At 39.8% G+C, this 12694-nt stretch overlaps 1 protein-coding gene across 4 annotated transcripts in view; it reads right to left on the bottom strand.

Annotated features, from left to right (window-relative positions):
* Positions 1 to 309: 309 nt before the first annotated feature.
* The window catches only part of LOC148025721 (Cox19-like CHCH family protein), a 56085-nt gene continuing 43700 nt past the window's right edge, over positions 310 to 12694 (bottom strand). Inside the window, exon 3 of one of the 4 annotated variants that reach the window (XM_087692940.1) lies at positions 310 to 666. The gene's annotated coding sequence lies outside the window, so the exon portion shown is untranslated. The other 3 variants (XM_087692941.1, XM_087692943.1, XM_087692942.1) reach the window with 3 other exon arrangements.

The raw sequence follows: 12694 nt of genomic DNA, 5'->3' as shown, positions 1-12694 counted from the left end.
ATACAAAGATATGATTTCAATTGTGACAAACAAAAAGGTCGCTTATTAAATACATTCCAACAATCAACAAGTTAGGATCTAATGGTTTTAGTACTTGTGTACAATTTCTATGGAAGAAATATTTGTGTACATTCACAAAGGAATTGAACTCTATGGAAGAAATATTTGTGTACATTCACAAAGGAATTGAAATTTTAGATTAACAAGTCCAAATAAAATCAACTCAAATGATCTTCTAAGTGTTTGTAACAACTTTAAAATTAAGATCACATCAACATTCACAAGCCATATGCATGAACTACCTTTGTGTGCTTTTCCATAGAGAAATGCGTATGCTACAACCAATGTCTTATAAAGACAGCTCATAACCTAGTGCAAACCAAAAAATTGCATGTTGAATTATTTGATCGAATTCAATATAATGGTGACAAAGCACGTACACCTAAGTAGTTTATAGCCTATATTGTACATCAATTGTAAAGTAACCCATTATCTGTGTACATGATGCATCCACCTACAAGAGAAGAAAACTTTGTGACACCACCATGTGCACCCTCAAAGCATGCCCATCACTTCATCTTTCGTAACTTCCACGTGATTGTGTTAGTGCCAACTGTAGTAGATCGATTGTAAGTAGTACCACGATGGAAACTGGCATAAATCAACCTACGAGGTTTTCAAACATGTCATGAAAGCACAGTTGAAAAGGGATAACGACGCATGTAGTAACCAAAAGTGTGTAGAACATTAGGATGCTACTCACCTCCCTTTACCTTGACTAAGGCTTTTGAGTATCAGTACCCCCTTTCTAAAAAACAGTAACTTCGTCTATTGTCTAAGAACAAATTGATTAGAGTATGTGATTAATTGGGTGATTAGGGTTCCAAGAAAATTGTTACGGAACAAACTCAAATAAAGCCAATGTGACTCAATGCACAAAGGATGTCCTGTATAATGCTGCAACATTACAAAAAACAGCAGTAAGCAGCACCCATAGAATCCTAGACTCTTGAATCGTGACAGGACCCACCTAAGAAGATTTGCAAAGAGCATGGCAAACTAAACTGTTGTCTATCTCAGCATAAATTTACCCAGATTTTTAGAGAGGACAAGCCCACTGTAAGTCTCCCAAACTACACCTGTTTTCCCCCAACACATCAGCTTGCCCCTGCCAATCAGCCAACACCAAGTAACCTTGTGGCCCAGATGCACTGCCAAACAACTTTGACCCGTAAGAGATGCTCAAATTAAGAAAGACTGCTACTAAACATCCTCTGATTACTCCTGCCAGGTAAGAAAAGAGCTTGATTGCTTGTCCAAAACAACACCAGCAATGTTCACTGCACCAGCACCTCTACCAGGAGCAGCAGTAGCATCCTTTTTAGCACCGCATATATTCCCAGAACTGTGCAGGTCTTTCCATCAGCCGGCTAGAAACAAAAGTCTGCCATAAATATGGGACAATACTCAGGGATTTTCAATCTTTACTTGGTTGACATCGTATGATTGTATAGGTACATACTGCAAGCGAACTCTATCACCGTTGATGAATGAAGCTATACAGTCTTAAAATACGACTTCTAAAACTTTTGTCTTCACCTCTGCTTTTGAAACAAGACAACTAACACGGAAAGGATTAATCAGAAACAACCTTGTGTTATGAAGTACTAAGAACCTGTCAAGAATAAACTTGATCATCCAGCCCATTCCTCACTCCACTTTGGCCATAGGCTATCCCCATCCATGTAGCACACTTGTCCTCTAAATACTAAACTCAGATGAGAGAGAATCAAATTTAGGTGGCTTCCAAAGGACTGGGTCTTTGTACATCCCAAGTTTGTGGACCCTGTGCAGGCTGATATGAAAGTGCTCTTTCCTTTCTTACACTTTTGGGGTTGTCCACATAGATGGACCATGAGGAAATCTTCATCTTTGATGCTTCATTGGGCATGCAGAGTCATATAGTCCGCTTGAAAGGACTTCTTCATTGGCAGCTCAACTTGATTGACGTTAACAGATATCCTCCCTAAACACAAGATTTGCTTGCTTGGCACGCTGCAGTTTCCCTGTAATGTCTCAGATTTAATGCACAATGGCCTAGAGCCATCCTGTAGCTTGTAACCATGTAATCTTGTACTTTTTTCGTAATTAGTGCAATTACCTTTTATGGAAAAAAAGGAATAAACATGTGGAAATGACTATTTATAATAATGGCTTCCAACTAAGTCCACACTGCTCTCCAGCCCTGAATGCGATCCTGCACTCTCATGCTCTGAACCCTCAGAGTATATGCCTCACTGCTCTGTCCAGAATAAACTCTTGATCAGCCATGACCAGCCCACAAACACTCCTGCTTGCACTGCCTCAATGCACAGCTGGCTGTTCAGCTCTCAGGTCTTGCTAATGTCGAATTGCCTAACTTAGCCCCAAGAGTAGCTCTAAATACCCCAAAACTCTTAAAAAAAGATATACAAACTGGGCCAAGCCTATAAAAACAAGTAAAAAGTCAGCCAAATCATAACTATTTTTGACCATTAAAATGACCTCAAGGCATAGTTGTCAGGTATGAAAGGTATGATACGATAAATTATGGTACTAAATGGTACCTTAAGATTTTATAAGGTACGGTACGATATTAGTACGAAAAAAAATAACTTGATTATTTTGGACTAAAGATAATAGAATAGATATTTCAAGTCTAAATAGCAATGCTATACATGCGCTACTGCTACCTACAACTTATAACTACATAGATGGGAGTGGATATATCATATATGCATGATCATACAAATAAGAGAAGTGTGGGCTTGAGAGAGAGAAGGTTGAGAGAAATTGTTTGAATCTCAAATAACCTAATCTCATGGAATCATATTAATATAAGGAGCATTTAGCTAGTCCCAAAGTGCAGTTTGAATAGGAAAGATATATCCATTAAGTTGGTACCTTATGGTACTAATACGTAAGGTACAGTACCTAAAGTATGTATAGTATGAAACCTTTCGTACATGGTACTAGTGCAACTATGGTTGAGAGAGAGGAAGAGGCTAGAGAGAGAGAGAGAGAGAGAGAGAGAGAGAGAGAGAGGCTTGAGAGAAAAAAAGGGTGTGACAAGCTTGAGAGAGAGAGAGAGAGAGAGAGGCTTGGGGGAGAGAAATAAGAAAGAAAGAAGAAAAAAAAAAAGAAAGGAGAAAGAAAAAAAGAAAGTTGTAGGCTTGAAGGAGAGTGGCCAAAAAGTGCCTATTTTTTCGTACTAAATTGGACGGATACGTACCATACCGTATGGATCAGTCCGTACTACGTATGGAGACAACACTACCTCTAGGATCATTTTAAATGTCTAGGATGATGGTCAATTATGTAAGCAAGGGCGACAAGAACATTTCTAACAGTATTATAGCCCATTATTTCACCTGAAACTGTCTGTTTTGTCTATGAAAATGTGCACCATAGTCAACCACCCTGCCTTCTGTAACGCCACTACTACCAGCTCAGGTAGCTTCTTGCCCACCTACAACCCATTGTCCTGCCTACACTGCTGCTCTCCTGCCACCCAACCTCCATAAGCTGTTCACACCACCCAACACATTCCCCCCAACAAATTGGTGCAGCACACGTCTCCATTTCTTCATAGTGGCTTTTCTCCGTTTGAAACCAGCCTTCCTCCTTAAAGAGGGTGGTAATAACCTGATTAATCAATAATTACAGCAATCAATTAAAGCAAATAAACCGAAATGTGCATTTCACCACTTAATCTTGGACAATAGACAACCTATTGGCCCCGAAACTAGCACCCCTTGCAATATTTATTTATCTTTTATTGCAAATGGATGGAGTACACTAAGATGGAGTACATTGATATTTTCTAATCTCCTCCATTGATCTAAGTGTCTCTTGCTATATCATAAATTACCAACGAGCCTTCAAACCAATTTGCGCCTTGATTTGCTCAAGCATTGGCCTTCAATTGTACTCCTTAGGCGATAAATTCAGCCCCAAATGTTTACTGCCTGAGTGGACGCTTACTAAAACTACCCCAATTTTAACGACTCAAATTCAAGTCTCTGAGCCTTCAATTTCTAAGCACACTTCCTAAGATGGCTGCCAAATCCTAATTCCTACTATAGATTAGGGTTTACAACAAAGATTTACCAAAATCTTTTAGCCTACTAAGGAAGGATGAGAAATGGCTAGAGGATGAGAGAGAATGTTATAGATAGAGTGCGATTTCAAAGTTTCATCCCGAGAATTGTTGGCTCAAGCATGGAGTGATTGTGCAATTAATAGCAAAATCCTAGAAAATAACGGAAAATGTAGAATCATGGTTGCACAAGTTCATCCAAGTGGATATAGCAACATATGACAATACAAAGTATGACAAATCATGGAATAAATGGAATCAAGTTCAAGGCTTGCCGAAAAGCCTGGAACTTTGGTCGAGGAAGAGCCTTCATGAAAAGATCTGCCAGGTTGTCTTCAATGGGTATATAAGACAACACTATTTCTCCAGCCGACATTCACTCATGCATATAATGATAAAGAACTTCTATATACTTTGTACGGGCATGGAACACTCGGTTCCGTGCAATGGCCATGGCACTCTAGCTATCAATGTAGATAAGTGTTAGAGCCATCTAGTGAACATGAAGATTTGCAAGTTGTGGAACCAAACACACTTCACTTTGGCTGTGAACACTACTCTATACTTAGCTTCACAACTAGAAGTAGCAATGGTAGTTTGGTAGTAGTCCAAGATCTGTCATGGCAAATATTTAACTGTAAATCAGCCTTAAATGCTACAATTTGACCAACATTGATCCCAATGACAAGCATGTTATCAACATAAAGCACAACAATAATTAAATCAAATCCTGATGTCAAATGTAAAGAGTAGCCTCGGGAGGGCTATTCTAAAATCCAAGATGCAATAGATGACAATGTATACGGAGCATACCAAGCCTGTGGAGCTTGCTTTAAACCATTCAAAGCCTTCTTGAGACAACACACTTTGTGCTCAAAGCCTTTAAGTGCAAATTCTGGAGGCTAAGAAACATATAGCTCTTCAATGAGATATCCATGGAGAAATGTCATCTTGATGTCCAAATGATGCACCTCCCAATGAAACTGGGCAGCAAGGGCAATAATACTCTTGATGGTAGTAATGTGGGAGGTAGGGGCAAAAGTCTCCTCAAAGTCAATTCCTTGTTGGACGTAGCCCTTGGCAACAAGAAGGGCTCTGTACCTAACCATGTCACTTTCTTTTAATTTTGTAAACCCATTTGGTACCAATGACATGCTTGCTATGAGGCAAGTCACATAGCTCCCAAGTGTCATTCTAATGGATGGAATCAATCTCTGCCTCCAATGCTTCCATCCAACAATCGTCTGAGAAAGCATCTTTATAATATAGAGATTCTTCATTGCATATTGTAGCCACCAATGCACATGCAAGAAAAGTACCTTGATCCTTGCGAGCAGAGGCTCGTGTGCGGGCAGCCAAAGGAAGAGGCAATTTGATGTCCCAAAGAGTGTCTAATAGCCAACGAGGGACTCTTTTAGACTGCTGAATTTTAGCCCTTGTGTAACCAGCCTTCCTTCCATGGATGGGTGGTAAGTCCCTGATTACAACTTAATTATAATAGCAAACAATTAATGCAAAGCTGAAAATACAAATTTACCTACTAATCTTGGACAATGCACTTGCAATTAGCCCCAAAATTGGCGCCCCTTTTGGTATTTCTTTAGCTTTATTGAAGAATAAGTTGATTTACAATGGTATTCTCCCAATCCCCTTCGCAATCCAAACTTCCCTTGCTGTCCAAAGTGACCAGCAAGTCTTCAATCTGATTTGCCCCTTGATTCGGATACTTAATTACCCTTCACCCACTTCATAGACGATGGAAATGCCCCAAATTCAATGGCTGCCTAGTCCTCCACCTGAATTCAACTGAAATTCAGCTTTAGCTCTGTTGAATACAAGTCTCGGAGCTTCCAATTTTCGGCATGTTTCCCGAGGCTGCTCTGCTGAACCCTAATTTTTGTTGTAAATTAGGGTTTATAGCAGAGAAATTTGCAATTTCTCAATCTCCAAGGGTCCAAATGCTGAGATCTTCGGAGGAAGGCTATGAAATGGCTGGGAGATGAGAGAGAAAGCTATAGAGAGAGAAAATTCACAGTTTCATTGCGAAGAATGACTAAAAATCAATCAAATGCAACTACTGTCCTGCCATAACAGCCTGTAGATGCAAAGAACTGAAGAAAATCAATCATTTACTGCTGCTGCCCTGTCTTAACACTGTAGATACTATTACCTGTTGTTGATTGGTCTTCTCTTGCCCTGGCTGTCTCAGAAGGTCCTCCAATGGCTGCAAATCAGACTAGCAACATCTCCTCCCTCTCTCTTGCAAGCTGATTACACTAAAAATGCCTCTCTTCAGCCTCTAAAGACATTTTTCAATCTTGCATGGGCATTTTTAACGAGTGGCAACCTTTCCAAATGGTTTTTTCAACATTAGCCATAATTAAATATTAATTTTCAGCCTTTAAATAATGAAAATTAATCTAATAATTATTTTGATATTCTGAAAAATAATCTAACTTGCCAATAATTAAATTGGCTAAGCAACTTTCATTCCTGAGTGTCTTTGCAGCATCTTTGACCATCAGATTGGTGTTAGGTACCATTAAACACCACTTCTCTAGTGTCACCAACCGATACTTATGGCCAAATGAATGACCTAGGCCAACAATTGGTACTAGATACCACCAAGTACTTGTGCAGCATAACTTATAGCAACTTTTGCCTTTGACATCTCGTGATTTTCTAGAGTCCCGCGCTCGTAAATTTACTCTAACCCCAATTACACCTCACATGTGCAACATTTACTTAACCATGTGATTAAAAATTAATCCACATGTTAAAGTGAGGTTCCAAAAATGTATGTTCTCATGACAACTTGTATCCTCCAATTGATCCAAAATAGGAGGCTACTCTTCAACCAAGGTATCAAGATGTTATTGTGGCTATAAATCAAGTTGAATAGACTGATATAATGTATTTGTAGATGGTGGAAATTAAGGCTGAGTAGAAAAATCAGCCATGGAATCATTATGAAAAAGTAATAATAAGCTGTCAAAGATGTTTGAAGCATCAATAGTAGGCTATTTTTGACAATCCAAGAAGGGGTGAGAAGCATTGTCAACAAAGATTACATCTCTACTAACAATAACCTTGCTTATAGAGGGTTGCTAAAGATGGTATCATTCACTTTCAGGACTATATCCAATAAATATACAGCGAGCAACCTTATCATCCAGCTTATGCCTTTTCTAAGAAGGCACATGAGCATACGCCAACGATCAAAAAGTCCTCATATGAGAGAGAGAGAAGGCTTAGAGCCATTCCATGCCTCATAAGGAGTGATGGTGGGTAAAGCTCTTATGGGACACCTACTCACAACATAAGCAGCACATAGAATAGCATCGAACCAAAAGGAATTAGGTAAATTCTTACTCTTTAACATACATCTTGCCGTCTCCATGAGAAACCTATACTTCCACTCCACTACTCCATTTTGTTGTGGGAAGTAAGGAATGGTGCATTAATGATGAATTCCTTGAGATGCAAGATGTTCTAAAAATTGTTTAGAAAGATATTCACCCCCCTTGTAGGGTGAAAAGGGTCCAAATACTGAAGCCGCCTTGGATTTACACCATAGCAATAAAAGTCTTGAAGCAAGAGAAGACTTCAGACTTGGATTTTGTAAACGCCCCGAACAACATAGTATGCTTAACAATTATGATATTCGCTTGTTTTCGAGATTTAATATAAAAGAGAATGAACACTTAAAGATGAAAATGAAAATTACTCACAAAATTACAGCCATGAAAATGTAAAAGTAATGGAGACAAGATTGAGGGTTGAAGATGGGCAAACCCCCCCCCCCCCCCCCCCCCGAAGGAATGTATTTCTGCTCAACCCAAGTCCCTTAGGGAAGAGCTCACTTACAATCAACCTAAGAGTGAGGAGAAGTAATTCTCACTCTCACAAGATCATGCAAAGATGTACAAACACACATGCATTATCTATTATGCAATGATAAGAACTGATTTCTTTACAGTATGAGTAAAAAAAGAGGGGAAATCAGCCTTTCTCCATCGTTGAATAGTAGTACATTACTCCAATGCACTTTTCTTTATATCTAATTAGTGCAAAGGAAATAAATTTAATAAATCATTATATAGACAAATTAATGAAAAATGATACAAATTCTGTTTCTATAGAGTTGTGACAAATTTAAACCCATATACCCAAGTAAATCAAGATTTGTCATCTATGATGGTGATAAAATATACAAATCCACCAATGGATTTGGTTCGCATAGGACCACAAACATCCCTGTGAAGCAAATGCAAAATAGATGGCAAATGAACATGAGAATCCTTAAGAAAGGAGAATCGATACATCTTACCAAATAAACAAACTTTACAAATGTGATTTGATGGCAAGTGAATTTTTGAAAGATCTTTGATCATATCCTCTGATTGGAGCTTCATCAATGCTCAATAGTTTATGTGACCAAGCCTCTAATGCCATGAATGTGTATCATGAAAAGATTCCTTTGTTAACAAGGCACTCTTGATAGGATTTTCAACAAGTTGTTGATCATAAGTATCAAGATGATAGAGACCTTTAGTGAGAATGCATGTCAAGACAATGGAAAAAGAAATCTAATCATCATATACTGCACATCAAGGGCCGTCAAAAATGACGTGAAACTCGGAAGTAGCAATGACTGAAATGAAGATAAGATTCTTCTTGATGCTGGGCACATAGAGAACATCATGCAATGTCAAAGGAGTGTCCAAGACGAAGACCACCTACACATGTCCAATGCCTTTAACTGCATAAGAGGTATTATTAGCACACGTAACTATACCCTGTTGGGTGTAAAGTCCCTTCGTCTCCATGTAAATAGACTTACGGGTGTGAACACACCCTTGATGTACCCTAACATATAAATACATTCTTTTTATTCTTTGTGTACCATCACATCGGTACACCTATCTCTACGTTCACTCTTCCTCTAACTGTCAGCTCATCTCTACTCTTCAGTTAACGCTTTGACCTTGCACGCCATAGCGCACTCTCACCCCTTCAAACTGGTATCAGAGCGCAACGGTCCAAGCTCGCAGACAAGAGAGGTGCAAGCAGGTATAAGCAATCGCAGACGAGGGGAAACAATCGCAGGCGATATCAACATTCGAGAAGGACCACGCCAGGTCCAACGTAGACCAACAACAATCGGAGGCAGCAGCAGCGGGCGCAACGACTAGTGTGACGGCTGAAAGGCAGTGGACATCGCGTCTAGTCGCGACACGCCAACGACCAGGCGCAGCACGACCAACGTGACGGCAGAAAGGTAGTCGACTTCGCATCCAGTAGCGGCACGCCAATGACACCAAGCGCAGTGCAACCAGCACAAGCGACAGTTTGGCAGGCGTCACGTCGCCTGACAAGTCACGGACCTGAACGTCGGGTCAACGGACCCATATTCCATTTTTAATTTCAGAAATATTTGAGATTATTTTTACCTCCTCTCTTCCGAGTATTCTGAGTGTTCCCACGTGCACGCACAGTGCGCAAATTTGTGTAGATTTAGGCCTAAAATTTTAGGGCTTTTCTAGATTGAGTGTTGCTCATGCAAGATCAAGGCATCTGCGTCAGAAATTGCAGACATTGTGCGCATTAGAATTGGGGATTTCGCCAAATTTACTGAAACTTGCTCATCCGAGTGAAATTTCTGAACGTTGGACCCATAAAATTGGGGCTTTTGCTGTATTGGCGAAATTTTGGTCAATTGAGTCAGATTGGTTGACATTGGTGCACAATTGGACCCAAGAAATTTGGGGCTTTTGCAAAATTTTGAGAAATTTTGCTAAATTTTTCCGTTTTATACTTTCGAGAATATGTATTAATGCAATCAGGGCAGATTGATCAGTGAAATTTTGGGGTATTTTTACTGAAATCTGTGGATTTTGACAAAGTTAATGTGTAAAATGCACTTTGGGAATATTTCTGAAGCAATCTTGTAGCCATAAGCAGAGTGATTTGAGAATTTTTATCTCCCGCTTATGCGATTTTGGAGAAATTGCAAAGAATTCTTGGTGTTTTGGGGTATCACAAGTTGATACAAGCACATATGTATGCAGTACACATGTTGAGCAACTCCCACTGAGTTGATATATTGCTGATTATTCATGTTGTAGCAGCCTTAGTGATCATTTGCAGATCTGGGATTGGTGTAGATGTATTTTTGGTGATATTGCTGAAGTGGGAGTTATCTGGCAGTGATATATGCATTTATTGTATGCTGAAATTGCAATCATACTGCTGAAAGTCATTCATTCTACTGCTGTACATGTACTAGGACTGAATCTTGCTATTATTTGCTGAAAATTTGGGCTGAAATTAGCTGAATATTCTGTTGAGATATCGAGCTCCACTCGTGATATGCCAGGATGACCGTTGTGCATTTATGTCACCGACTTGTTAGCTGCAGATGCGATTGGTACACCACCCATGAATAATAGCTAGATGACAGCTATCCTTATCTACTCTAGTTCGTGGCTCACTTAGTATGCCACCTTAGTTAGTTGAGTTTGGTTTCAGACCCATATATAGGGTTCTTCTATTTCTATGTACTTGAGTTCTTTTTGGCTTACACAACTAAGAAGAGGAAAACTGTTTTCAGCCTCCACCTGTGTGTGTATTCTCCCATTGTGCAAGTAAGAAAGCTACAAGTGAGACTCCTTCCTTCTCTCCCACAATCTTGACATGGTATCAGAGCCTTATTCGTGGTAAGGAGCTCAAGAAAGCAAACCAAGTTCGCGGTGTTCTGGTAAGAGGACCAGTGTCGCTTTCATTTTTCTGTTTTGGGAGCAAGTCTCTGTAGGTAGCACAGCTAGAAAGTGCAAGAGTACATTGTCTCAGATTGAGACGCCCTTCGCGGTGTAGCAAGAGGGCAGTATATGCTGCGGGAGAGGGCTTTAGCCTTCTGGTTGCTCTGTTTTTTTTATTTGAGGCCATTTCGGGGTCTGTTTTGGAGGCGGAAGTTTTCTGCACGCACTCGAGAAAAGTCCCAGTTTTATGCTATACGACCACTGTTCTACAGGTCGGTGAAAAGTTACTGTAGAAATTGCATCGTATGCCTGTGCGCAGAGACATTGGGAGTTACAGAATCATCCTTGTTGCCTGTTGATGCAAAATCGTCACTAGGAAGTGACTGTGTGGTCAAATACCACTTTCGTCAGTTTTGCAGATTTGCCCTTGTGAGGCTGAAGCTGTGTTCTTTGCAGTGTTCTGTAAGCGTCTGATTCTCTTTTACAAATTGTCACTGAAAAGCTTGACAAGAACAACTTCCAAGCATGGAAGTTTAGAATGACGAATTTCCTTCTGGGAAAAGGATTCGTTGTAGGAAATGAAGAAGAACCAGTTCTTCCTGATGTTCCCAATCAATAGCAAATGCAGGCATTTAAAGCATGGCATGAGAGAGCCAGAAAAGTTATGTACTGGCTGTCTATCAACATTTCAAACTCTATGATTATGCATATTCAAGATGCAAGTACGCCAAAGGAGGCATGAGATACTTTGTCAAAAATGTATAGCACAAATACGCAAGCCACGAAAATGCAGCTCAAGCAAGAGTTGCACAATGTGCAAAGAGACAATATGAGCATCAATGACTACCACATGAAGGTGAAGAAGATTGCAGATGCACTTGCTTCCATTGGATCGCCAATGGAAGATGATGATTTAGTTTCTGTGACCTTAAATGGTCTAGGAAATGATTATACACAGTTCCGAATATCCATTTCCGTCCGTAAAAGATTTCCTGATTTTGAGGAGTTGATTGCTCTTCTAATTTTTGAGAAGCAGAGAAATGGTGGTGCATCTTCTTCAGGAGGAACTTTAAAAGAAGCTGTCTTCTACTCAAATGCTGGAAGAGGTAGAGGCAGAGGTAGAGGAGGCCGATCTCGAGGCCGTGGTAGAAATCAGAATATGCAGCAAACTCAAGAAAACCAGTCCTATGGAGGAGGACGTGGTAACTCTAGAGGCAGGGGGAGCCAAAGAGGTCGTGGTAAATGGTAAAGAGGCCAAAATACAAACAGTAATGTTGAATGCTACTACTATGGTAAACTGGATCATATGGCTAAAGGCTGCTATAAAAACCAGAATGACATCATGAATGGAAAATTGCAACAAGGGAATTATACATCTTCTAGTAGACAGGGTGATGACAAAAATGAGCATTTGTTTATGGCGCAGCAAATGAACAATTCTGTAACAAGTGCAGAAGAAAGCAACCATGTGTGGTATGTTGACTCGGGTGCATCAAACCACATGACAGGTCATACAGAATGGATGGAGGATGCAAGGAAAATGGAAAAACCAGGATTTGTGGAGACTGGTGATGATACTGCACATCCTATTGTGCAGATTGGAAAATTTCCTTTGTCTATGTAGGATGGAAAAAAAAATAACATGTCCGATGTATTTCATGTCCCGAATATCACCAAGAATCTGGTTTCTGTTGGTCAAATGGTTGAGCAAGGCTTGCAGGTCAGATTTAATCCTCATGGATGCTTTGTTGAGGATATAAAAAATAAAGGTCGCTTGATAGCAAAAGGAAATAAG

Source organism: Lygodium microphyllum, chromosome 14 (assembly GCF_053477565.2).
Source record: "Lygodium microphyllum isolate KBCC chromosome 14, Lygodium_microphyllum_v1.1.10, whole genome shotgun sequence".
Lineage (NCBI taxonomy): Eukaryota > Viridiplantae > Streptophyta > Polypodiopsida > Schizaeales > Lygodiaceae > Lygodium > Lygodium microphyllum.
This window is presented reverse-complemented; position numbering and strand designations above follow the sequence as displayed.